Source organism: Caretta caretta, chromosome 3, assembly GCF_965140235.1.
Source record: "Caretta caretta isolate rCarCar2 chromosome 3, rCarCar1.hap1, whole genome shotgun sequence".
Lineage (NCBI taxonomy): Eukaryota > Metazoa > Chordata > Testudines > Cheloniidae > Caretta > Caretta caretta.
In genome coordinates this window covers 51,244,496-51,256,524 of record NC_134208.1, presented here as the reverse complement: position 1 = coordinate 51,256,524, position 12,029 = coordinate 51,244,496, and the positions used below count along the sequence as shown (strand labels likewise).

General features: G+C 44.1%; 1 protein-coding gene across 4 annotated transcripts in view; it reads right to left on the bottom strand.

Annotated features, from left to right (window-relative positions):
* The window catches only part of PHF3 (PHD finger protein 3), a 77,932-nt gene extending 66,328 nt beyond the window's left edge, over positions 1–11,604 (bottom strand). For 3 of the 4 annotated variants that reach the window (XM_048845187.2, XM_048845190.2, XM_048845189.2), the window contains exon 1: positions 11,383–11,603. The gene's annotated coding sequence lies outside the window, so the exon portion shown is untranslated. Of the gene's footprint in view, positions 1–11,382 lie in introns of all 4 variants that reach the window. The other variant, XM_048845186.2, reaches the window with a different exon arrangement.
* Between the last annotated feature and the right edge of the window lie 425 nt (positions 11,605–12,029).

Sequence of the window (12,029 nt, the reverse complement as noted above, 5' to 3'; positions counted from 1 at the left end):
CTCGGACATGACGACGATGGTTATCAGGCCTATTGCACCATCTGCTGCCACAAGGCAATGGGCTGCTGCTGTGTATTAATGCAGTACCGCGTCTGCCAGCACCCAGGAGACGTACGGTGACAATGAGCTGAGTGGGCTCCATGTTTGTCTTGGTATCGCGTCTGCACAGGTAACTCAGAAAAAAAGGCGCAAAACGATTGTCTGCCGTTGCTTTCATGGAGGGAGGGCCTGATGACGTACCCAGAACCACCCACGACAATGTTTTTGCCCCATTAGGCATTGGGATCTCAACCCAGAATTCCAGTGGGCAGCGAAGACTGCGAGAACTGTGGGATAGCTACCCATAGTGCAACGCTCCGGAAGTCGATGCTAGACTCGGTACTGTGGAAGCACTCCACCGAGTTAATGCACTTAATGTACTCAGAGCATTTTGTGTGGGGACACACATAATCGACTATATAAACGATTTCTAAAAAAACGACTTCTATAAATTTGACCTAATTTCATAGTGTTGACATACCCTAAGCTTCCCCATGGCTGTTGGCACCAGTCAAGTGACATGGTTGTTCACAACATGGTAACTACTAATACAGTCGGGCCATTGTTAACATACTGTATTTGGAGTAGTTTTAAATGGCACATTGTCTAGGGTAGGGCGTCCAGTTAGCCATCTCTTTTTAACAATGCTGCCAACACTAATGTAGTTGAACAGACTACAAATTCAATCGTGGGATTTAAAAAAAAAAAAAAAAAAAAAAGACTTGGTGTAGATAATGCTAAAGGACTATGCGCCAGTCTAGGCCTCTTAAAAGGATTAAACGTGATTAGCTGCCACAACAACTAATTATGTGTGTGGACACAAGCCATGTTTACAGCCAATGACACTAACTGGTCACAAACATCAGGCTATTCTTAATTTTTATAAACAAAAGCTTCTATTTTGGAGAACAATTCTACATCAAGTTCTTCAGCCACAGATCCTGTTCATAACAAAAACATACAGACAGAATACTCAACATTTAAAAGCCTATATCCTCAAAAGCAAGATCAACAATTAAGATTATAGGTCATACCCTTGAAAAAAAAAACAGGCATGAAAATATGATTCAACTCTGACCCACTGTCATTTGTTCCAGTAATAGAAGTTTTGAACTTTTCTGCAATAATTTATACAGCATTGTATGAAATTCAGAAAAATGTTTCTGCTGTTATGGCATGTGGATTCAAATGTCATACCTGTATATCTATCAGTGTCAGTGTCCTTCAGAATCTATATTCCATACTGTACAAATACTATATAGAAACATCAGCTGTATAAGTTATCTTTCACACAGCACCTAAGGAATATGAACTTTGAGTAAGATTTTTGTTTTACTTTTAACATCCTTCCAATGAGAATTATATTCCATGCATTAGCAAAATTAGAAGCTTGTTCTTCACTTCTGTTCTAAACAAGGCAATTTTCTGCCCCTAGGGGTTAATGGCTGTTTTTAACATCACTGTTTTGTTTTTGTTTTTTAATTTTCAACTTTAATTTCTAGGCTATCGTTAGGAAAAAATGTATTCTAGGTCCACATTACAAATATTTATTGTAGGAACTTGTCAGTCTTCCACAGTTTCAGCTAACTTAAAATCTGTCTAGATTCTCGCTGTCTCATTGCTTTAGCCTGTCCTTTCCCGTTTTCCAGCTTTTAAAATTCATTTTTTTTCTGCCACTAAATAAACATACTTGATGTCTTTGTATCCCAAAGAGTGCTTGACTAAAATATTGTTATGGTATTATTCAGTGTGGCAGAGATTCATATTGCACGATATCCATCCAGAATTATATTAAAAGTAGTCTACGATGATTATGATTTCCAAGAGAAAAGAATTCGGATATCAAATGTCTCCTCCTTCAAACCAGCCTTGCAGGAGGGGAAAAAAGTATAATATCAGAGGAAGGTGGTGTCCACAAACACTCTTCTTAAATGTGCTTGTCTGTAAGGAACATCACAGATTAGAACAGTCCACCTCAAATTACAACTATTGGTCTTTAATTATACTTTCCATTTACATATTCTGGATTTTCTTTGGATACACTTAAATGTATTCTTTAGTTGCCTTTTTCTTTAAGTGTCAGCTTTTTTTTTTTGGAAGAGTCTACTTCCACTTACTGTTAGCTTATTATGTAAATCAGGTTTCATATTTTTCTGTTATAATTAACTATAACTAACATCAACTATAGTTGATGTTAACTATAATTTACCTTTCTTAAAACCTTTATTTTAACCTGATACTGCTCTGCATATATTAGTTCACAACACTCATTTTATATTCCTAAATTTAAATTAGCCAAGTCTCATACAATCAAACTTTTAAGTCAAGTGGACTCAGATGAAGACAGAGAATCAAGTTCACTTTTTTTAAATGTAAAGTATAATATAAATTAACTCAGGCTATGAATAATGGAATCTGGCAGAACCTAAACTGAAGGAAAAAGCAAAATTTACATAGTTTTAAGATGTTCCTTACCTAACTGCTAATTAGAATGGTAAATGTTGACAATGGTATTAGCTGAGCTAATCAATTAAGTCTTCTGCTGCTGTGGAAGTATAATGTATTAAGGATAAAGTATAATCAGTTCCATTCTTTTTACATATTTTTCTGAATAGTGTTAATGAAGTCCCCTGGAACAAGTGTGCATATTTTGTGTAGAGTATATGATTGTACTAAGACCCAACCCCTGGATGGGGTAGACCCCTGTGCCCATATGTAGTCATTTGCGGGACCAGGGCCTAAGTCTCATACACTAAACAATGCAGCCTCTTCAACAAGGACTTTGTTGGCTTTGAGACTGGTCAATGACCAAAGTTTTAAAAAAACGTCTGTACACAATCATGGGAAATGAGTTGCACCCTATATGAGGATTCCACAATAAAGGCCAGAAAAGGTTATCAAATGGCATATAGCCCTACTATGATAAAATGTCAGACTGGGAGGCAAAAGAGGAAAGCTCCATCGTAGCTGGTATGAAATTAACTACATTCAAACAACAGAAAAATCCTTTTTAATCTTATGTTGAATACCGTACCTTAAATAACCCAAGTGAAAGGAGCATTCATCATATTAAATTTAGTTTACCTTCCCCCTTTCTCCTCCCCAGGATTTTAAATGTCCAGAGCCACCACAGATTGATGACAACCTGGGAGACCTTGGTTAAATCACATCCACCAAGGAATTTCACTTCAGAGAAGAGAGACACAGTAGAAATAAATAAGTTTTAAAACCACCTGTCCTTTTATAATCAAAGCAAACAGAAATATAATATGGGTTTGACACTCCTCTGATTCAAGTTATTGTGGGTTGTATTTTAATGCCAGAAGCTATTATTGGTATTACAGTAGTGCTTAGAGGCCCAAACTGGGAGAAAGCCCAATTGTACCAGGCACTGTACTGACACACAGCAAGCATCTGTGCCGGGGCGGGCAAACTTTTTGGCCCAAGGGCCACATCAGGGTTGTAAAACCGTACGGAGGGCCCGGTTGGGGAGGAACAGCCTGGCCCCCACCCCCATCCGCCCCCTTCCACTTCCCACCCTCTGACTGCCCCCCTCAGAACTGCCAACCCATCCAACCCCCCCACTCCTTGTCCCCTGACCACCCCCTACTGGGACCCCCAGCCCTACCTGCCCCCCGGGACTCCACCCCCTAACCCAACCCCCCTTCTCCCTGTCCCCTGACTGCCCCGGCCACCTATCCACACCCCCGCCCCTAAGAGCCCCCCCAGGTCTCCCACCCCCTATCCAACCGCCCTCTGCTCCTCATCCCCTAACTGCCCCCTCCTGGGACCTCCCACCCCTAACTGCCACCCAGGATCCCACCCCCTTATGCAACCCCCCCCTGCTCCCTATCCCGACTGTCCCCTCAACTCCTATCCACACACCCCCACTCCCTGTATCCTACCCACACCCCCGTCCCCTGACAAGGTCCCCGGGACTCCACTACCAACCCGCCCTGTTCCCCATCCCCTGAGCACCCCTCCAGAACCTCCACCCCATCCAACCGACCTCTGCTCCCTGACTGCCCCCCAGAACCCCCCGCCCCCTTACCATGCTGTTCAGAGCAGCAGGAGCTCGCAGCCCCGCCACCCAGCCTGAGCCAGCTGCGCTCCCCAGTAGGAGCAGCAGGCCAGAGCGCTGGCGGTGTAGCTGCGGGAGAGGGGGAATAGCAGGGGAGGGGCCAGGGACTAGCCTCCCCGGCCAGGAGCTCAGGGGCCGGGCAGGATGGTCCTGCGGGCCAGATGTGGCCCGCAGGCCGTAGTTTGTCCACCTCTGGTCTATGCCCCACACTGTTTACAATCTAAACAGACAAAAACAAATGTTCAAAGGGGAACAGAGATATAGAGATGTGAAGTGACTTGCTTGAGGTCACACAGCATGTTAGTGGCAGAACGGATAATAGCACTCAGGTCTCATGACTCCAAGGCCAATGTGCCTTATCCACTGGACCACTCTGCCTCAAGTCCAATAATCAAGAGCAACTAATACACGTCACAGAGGAAAAAATATCTGGTATGACCACCAATTTCTGCTGAGCATCTGAGTTCCTACATAACTACAGGATAATAGTTTTAAGGTTATAATATTTATCTTGGCAGTGTCTTTAAAAAAAAAAAAAAAGATGCAAAGCTTGGTGGAAACATGGCTGAATTTGGTCTCTTTCCAGCTGTTCTTCAATTTCATTCCAATCACAAAGCCATAAAAAAGATGTGCCTAATAGTAGTCTCTACTCAAAAGAATACCATCAATACTAGTATAGTCGTAGGTCAGGTCTAAGGCACATTGGCCACACTGTATGCTTGCCCAGCACTCAGTCCCTTACTTTCATTCATAGATCCCAAGGCCAGAATGGACAACTGTGATCATCTAGTCTGAAGTCCTGTATAATAAAGACCATAGAACTTCCCCAAAATAATTCCTTGAGCATACCATGACCCTCGGTAAATTGTTCCAACAGTTAACTGTTCTCACCACTAAGAACGTATGCCAGTCTGAATTTGTCTAGTTTCTACTTCTAGACGCTGGATTGTGTTAATTCCTTTCTCTGCTAGACTGAAGAGCCCATTATTAAATATTTGTTCCCTGTGTACGTACTTCTAGACTATAATCATGTCACTCCTTAACCTTCTCTTTGGTAAGCTAAATATATTGAGCTCCTTGTATCAATCAGAATAAGGCATGTTTTTTAACCCTTTAATTGGTCTCATGGGTCTTCACTGAACCCTCTCCAATTTATCAACATGCTTCTTGAATTATGGGCACCAAAACCAGACACACTATTCCAACCAGCAGTTACACCAGTGTCAAATACAGAGGTAAAATGACCTCTCCTTTCTTACTCAAGATTCCCGTTTATTCATCCCAGGATCACATTAGCTCTTCTGGCCATAGCGTCATAGTGCGGGGCTCATGTTCAGCTGACTGTCTAACACCACCAAATTTTTTTCTACGGTTACTGCTTCCCAGAATAGATGCTTCCACATCCTGTAAGTATTGCCTACATATGTATACATTTACATTTAGCCATATTAAAAACACATACCGTTTGCTTGTGCCCATGTTACCAAGCAATCCATATCACTCTGAATTAGTGACCCGTCCTCTTCATTATTTACCACACCCCACATTTATGTGTCATCTGAAAACTTTATCAGTAACTATTTTATGTTTTCTTCCAGGTTATTGATACAGATGTTAAACAGTACAGGTCCAAAAGCCAATCCCTGCAGGACCCCACTGGAAACACAGCCACTCCATGACAATTCCCCATTTACAGTTAGATACCTATCAGTTAGCCAGCCAGTTTTAAACCCTTTAATGCATGCCACGTTAATTTCATATTGTTTCACATTTTTTAACCACAATGTCATGCAGTACCAAGTAAAACACCTTACTGAAGTCTAAAAATTACATCAAGATTATTACTTTTATCAACCAAACTTGCAATCTCAAAATAAAAAGATATCAAGTAGTTTGACAGGATCTATTTCAAATAAACCCATGTTGATTTCCATTCATTACATTATCTTTCTTTAATTCTTTCTTAGGTGAGTCCTGTATCAGCCACTCCATTATCTTGCCAGGGATTGGTGTCAGGCTCATAGGCCTATAACTACTTGAGTCATCCCATTACAAAATTGGCACATTAGCTTTCTTCCAGTCTCCTGGAACTTCCTCAGTGCTCCAAGACTTATTGAAAATCAACATTAATGGTCCAACACGCACCTCAGCAAGCTCTTTTAAAACTATTAGATGCAAATTATCTTGACCCAGTGATTTTAAAATGTCTAACTTCAGTAACTTCTGTTTAGCATCCTTCAGAGATACCATGGAATGGAAAGAGTATCACCATATGATAAGACTATGTCTTCTGTTCCCTCCCCCCAAATACAGAACTGAAATATTTATTGAACACTTCTGCCTTTTCTGCATCATTATAATTTTACCATTTCCGTCTAGTACTGGACCAATACCATTGTTAGCATTCTTTGTGTTCCCAATATATTTTGAAAACTCCTTATTGTCCTTTATTCTGCTGACCATAGATTTCTCCTTGTGTCCCTTTGCTGCACTTATCAGTTTTCTACAACTCCTAACACCTGATTTATATTCATCATCATCAACTTCTCCTTTCTTCCATTTGTTATATTATTATTATTTTATAGCTGCCTTCACTTTCCCTCTAAACCAGATCAGTTTTGTAACCCGTGCACCTTCTTCCTCAATTGTGGCTTCCTGGGCATCTTGTGAGGTGTTCTTAAATGATTCCCAATAACCATTCATGTTTTTTCTAATTAAATTCCATGCTGATTTGACTCAATTGTTTTCAGCTTTGGGAAATTATCCTTATTTTAGCATCAAGTATTACCGGAATTTACTCTTCATCAGATTGTTTTCTGACTCTTCTAACCTGCTCTTATCTTTCTTCCCCCACCTTAATTTTTTTTTTATAAATTAGTCTACCAGAAGCATCTGCTAATGAGAGACCTGTTGAAATGTCAACAGCCTGACACAGCTTCCCAATAGACATTTTGGGAGCAAACAATTTGATTAGTTTTAAGAAAGAACTGGACAAATTGATGAGTTCTATTGTATGACACAGTTGCTTGTAATGGGAGGGGGCAGCGCTCAGCAGCCCCAAGGGCTCACTTCCAGTCTATGTCCCAGTTTTATGTTCCTAAAATGCTCATGCTTCAGCCATCCACCTGCAGGGGTCATGAAGGGATTCCTTCTCCCACCCCATCTATCTCCCCCACAGTGTATTCTGATTTTGTTTGTTTTGTCTCCTTCCTCTGAAGCATCAGAAGTGGTCACAGCTGGAGTGGGGGCACTGGATGGGGTGGGCCAGTGATCTAAGGTGGGCACCAAGCATTCTCTATCAAGTACTTGCTGGCTGGTTCTTGCTCACCTGCTCAGGGTCTAACTGTTCACCATATGTTGCGTCAGGAAGGAATTTCCCCCCAGGAAAACCCCCCAGGTTACATTGGCTGTGATCTTGGACAGGTTTTGCCTTCTTGTGCAGGTCACTTGCCGAGATTACCTGGTATCTCTCACTTACTCATCGCCATGCCATTACAGGGGCCTTGGTGCACCTTGATCCTGACTGTTCTCCCTGTAGCACAGAATAGTCTAGTATTCTGTGGGCTGCTATACTTTGGTTTAATTTTGGTTGTTGGGTGCTGGGTTTAGTATGCGGAGCTGGGTGGCGTTGGTGGCTTGTGATATACAGGAGATCAGACTAGGCGATGTGTGTCCCTTCTGACCTTAAAGTCTATGACTCTATAATTAAGTCAATTAAGCCTAATTAAAGTAGGTAGAAGTATTTATATGACCACCTTGAACATTCAGTCTTTCATCGCTGATGGACAGTAGACCCCTTAGCACTAGCTTGCTCAGTACTTCAAAGGAAGCACCTAACCAGTCAAAAAGGTATTTTAGGGTATTTCTCTAACAAAAAAATCCAGTAATCATGATCCAAGATAATTATGTTAATAAACCAGAACTAGGTAAAGGTCTCAGTCAGAAGGGAGATATAATGTTTTTTAAAATGGCAAGGATCTGGAGAGGAAAACAGAAAGGAGAAAGACTGTACTCACAAAAGTGAAATCTTTCACAACCATTTACAAGATCCTACCAGCAATCTTCCACCCTGAACAGATTAGCCCCCGCTACTACCCATTCCCTACTCAATAAAATATGCCTCTTTCCCTTTCTTTGCAGCAAGAAGAGGTACAACTACATCCATTCTAAAGTTTTCTATATTTTTTTGATCATAATACTCATACGCCTTGACCATACTAAATAGTTATTCTCTCTTCTTGGTTTTTACACCCATCAAATTGTCAAAAACTTGTTATAAAGCATTTAAAAACTGTACATGCTGTACATGCTAAGTATTAGTCATAACATGTCAAACTGTACATATTTTTTTAGTGCCAATAGGTCAATCCATCCAGCCCCAGAAATTCCTTTCAGCTTAGCACTATTCTGATAAAGAGTTGCTATGAACTACACTTACGGACAGATTTTTAAAATATTTAAACACCTGAAGATGCAGCCTACTGGGATTTTCAAAAGCTCCTAAGTCCCGCTGCATGATGATGATGTTTCACTCGTGCAATTTAAACAGGGTATTATCCCACACCTCTTTTACATGCTATCCAATTTTTTTTTTATTAGTTTGTGGTCAGATCACAATGTAGGCTCATATCCAAACTGCTTTGGATTGCAACCTTATTATTGACCTTATTAAAGACCTTATTGCTTTCCAAAACTTTCCCATATACATAAGATCAATTCTCCCAGATGCACAAACGCAAGCTAATACATGTTTTGTATCTCCAGCACATATTTCTTTCCTTACTGGTGAGTGACACACCTTGATTAAGTATAGTTTGTAAACTGAATATTTTTATTAGTTTTCATATCATCACATACTTAAACTAAAAACAGGGCTAAAATAATTCCATGTGGCACCAAACTGGACTGTTCCACAGTTTACCCTTTATTTACATTCTAAGTCACTTTCAGTCTATGTGCTAAAGCCAACGCCAATTTGAATTAAAATATTAGGAAATGAAGGGAATGTAATGGATATAATAGATCTAGGCTATAACTAAAGATCTTGAAACAGAAGTTTTCAATTAAGATTATTTTCAGACAATAATTCAACAAGTTACAGTCCAGCAAGTGACTGTGCTGTGTTAAACCTACCCAATATCCTACACGAACTGATATGGTTACACCGGTTAACCTTGGAACTACTCATTACCTCTAGAAGTTAACTGACTGGGCAATATAGTACAGCTCATATAGGTGAAGTCATCCAGTTTTTTTCCAATCTAAATGCTAATGATTGTTAAGAAATAGAGCGGGTTTTGACTCCAGATTTAGAATGTATCTAAAGTCATTTGTACAGAAAACAGAGTTACAGCTTCTCAAGAAAAGGATGTCGGAGAGATGACATAAATGGCTGTGGGTAAATTATGGGTAAATGTAAAACATAACATCCTCATCCATTTATTGGACAGTTTAATAATTATTCCAAGAAATATAAAATCTAACATTTTAAACTGATCCTATACTTAAAATGCTTAACCACGTAATATAATTGTATTAGTATGTTTAATACATCTATTAAACCAATTCAAGTGCAAATCTACTATTTTAATTGAAAGGAGTTATACATTTGTTTACCCTCCTTAAAGTCTATTTGCATCAAAAACATTTTTATTAGTTTTGGTGAATTTGTACTAATTTTTAAAAGCCACCAAAAGACAGAGCAAATCTTGTAGTCTCCAGAAATCAAATAATCTATTTATAAAATACATGAAAGCAGGTACAAGAATTAAATTTTGAATACTCTATTTTGTATAAATATTCCATTATGTGCTGACCCTCTCCAGCTTTCATTCTTCAAAACACTTCATGAGAGTTACCCATAAACAGAGCATCTCCATATCCAAATCTCCCACTCCATGGTCCGCAGCATCTTTCAGACTGCAGACAGTGAGGAAGGGACGCATGGTACTCATGCTAATTTGGGAATAGCTACCATAATGCATAATGTGTATTACATTTTGACAAACTCAGTTCATCAGGAAGGTGGGTTATTTTCCCTCATCTCTTTTACTTGTAACCCCCACAAGAAATACTGTAGAAAGATGCTTAATGCAGAGATTTTTGTCTGTTCTGATGCCAGGTTTAGGAGTATGGTGGGGAGAAATAAATCAGTGGAGGTCAGGGGGCAAATAGCAGGGTCTGAGTCACTGGAAGTTGTTTGGGGGGGGGGGAGGGAATAACAAGGAATGGTTGAGCAAGGGAGTGAGAGGAGCTGCAGAAGGTCCAATCACCACTCATCTGGGATTGAGGGGAGTAAGAACGTGTGTGGCTAAAGATAACTGTAGCGGGATTTGGATCAGCAATGGATGCAGGAGCAGGTGCTAGAGAAGGGACTCAGATAAGTATGGGTGGTGTGTGTATGGGGGAGTGGGAGGTACAGTAACTGGTCCTGGGGAACAGTATAGTAGGGCCCAGATTGGCAACATGGTGTGTACTGGGGAAGTACAGTAATGGGTGCTGGTGCAGTGTGAGAGTGTGTGTGTATTGGGAGGGGGAGGTACAGCAACGGATATAGGACTGGGTCCAGCAGGCCCAAGTCACTAGCATGCCCCCAGGGAGGGGGGACGGAGGAGTGTAAAGTAGGCCCAGGTCAATAGTGGGGGGGAGGAATGGGGAGGAGAGTGTAGGAGGCGGGGCAAGGAGGAGTGAGGGAAGGATAGGAGGCCCAGGTCAGCTACAGGCCCCGGGGAAAGTGTGTAGTAGGCCCCAGGGGACAAGGGTGAGAGCAGAGTAACAGGCCCAGGTCAGTGGCGGGGGAGTGGGAAAGGCAGCAGGCCCAGGGCAAGGGAAGGCCCTGAGGGGGGAAGGCAGCAGGCCCGGGACAGGGGGGAGGACCACAGGGCAGGAGAAGGCCGGGGGGAGGGGGAGAGGGAGGTAGGAGAGCCACAAGGCAGGAGAAGGCCGAGGGTAGCCAGGGCCGGGTTCGCCGGCTCCTGCTTGCTGTGGGGGCGGGCAGCATATCCCGGGGCCGCCCCCGAGAAAGGGGTAGGGGCGACTCTAGCTCGGCGGCCCCGGGCTCCCCCCGGCCAGTGCCAGCGTGGTGGCGGCCTCGCCGGAGCGGAGAGAGGCCCACGGCAGCCACCGCAGAGGCCCCTGCGCCAGGCCGCGCCGTCTTCCCGCCGCTGCTTCGGCCCCAGCCGGACCGGAGGGTGAACGCGGAGAGGGCCCGACGCGGCCGCACAACCGGCCCTTCGCCGCTGTGCCCGGGGGCGGCAACTCACCCTTACTCCGCCGCCCAGCGCTGCCCCGCGGCCAAGGTCCGGGAGGAGGACGGCGGCGGCCGCGCAGGAGGAGGAGGAGGAGGCGGCGGCGTGCGCGCGCGCGCGCGGCTCGCTCCTTGTTCGGGGGGGGGGGGTGCGCTCAGCTGCCCACCCCCCGCGTTGCCCCTTGCTTCAGGTGGTCCCGCCCGCTCGGCCTGGCGCTCGCTGCCGACCGCCGCGTGCCCGTGTACGCGCCCCCCGCCGCGTGCGTGAGGCGAGCGGAGCCGCGCAGCCCAGCTCACGTGACCGCTGTGTTTACTGGAGGCCGGGCATGGGGCGCATGCGTAACAGCCTTAAGGGCAGAGCGCCGAAGGCAACGCCTCGGGCATCGGGGCTGCCCTGTCTCGTCGCCTATTTCGCCGCGGCCCTGGCCGGGCGGCGTGTAGCTTCACGCGTTACCCTCCGGCTCCCGCCGCACAACGTAGCCGGATCCTGGTGCGGGCGCCGGGCAGTCCTGCCGGGCAAGGGGCTCGGCCGCTTCCGACTGTCACCGGGGGCCCTGGCGGGCCGTTGGCGCTGAAGGACTCAGCTCCGGGCTCTCCCCGTAGAGCCACGGGCTTTCCGCGCAGAGGCCCACAGGGGAGGGGGGCACATACTTCTGGGGAGGC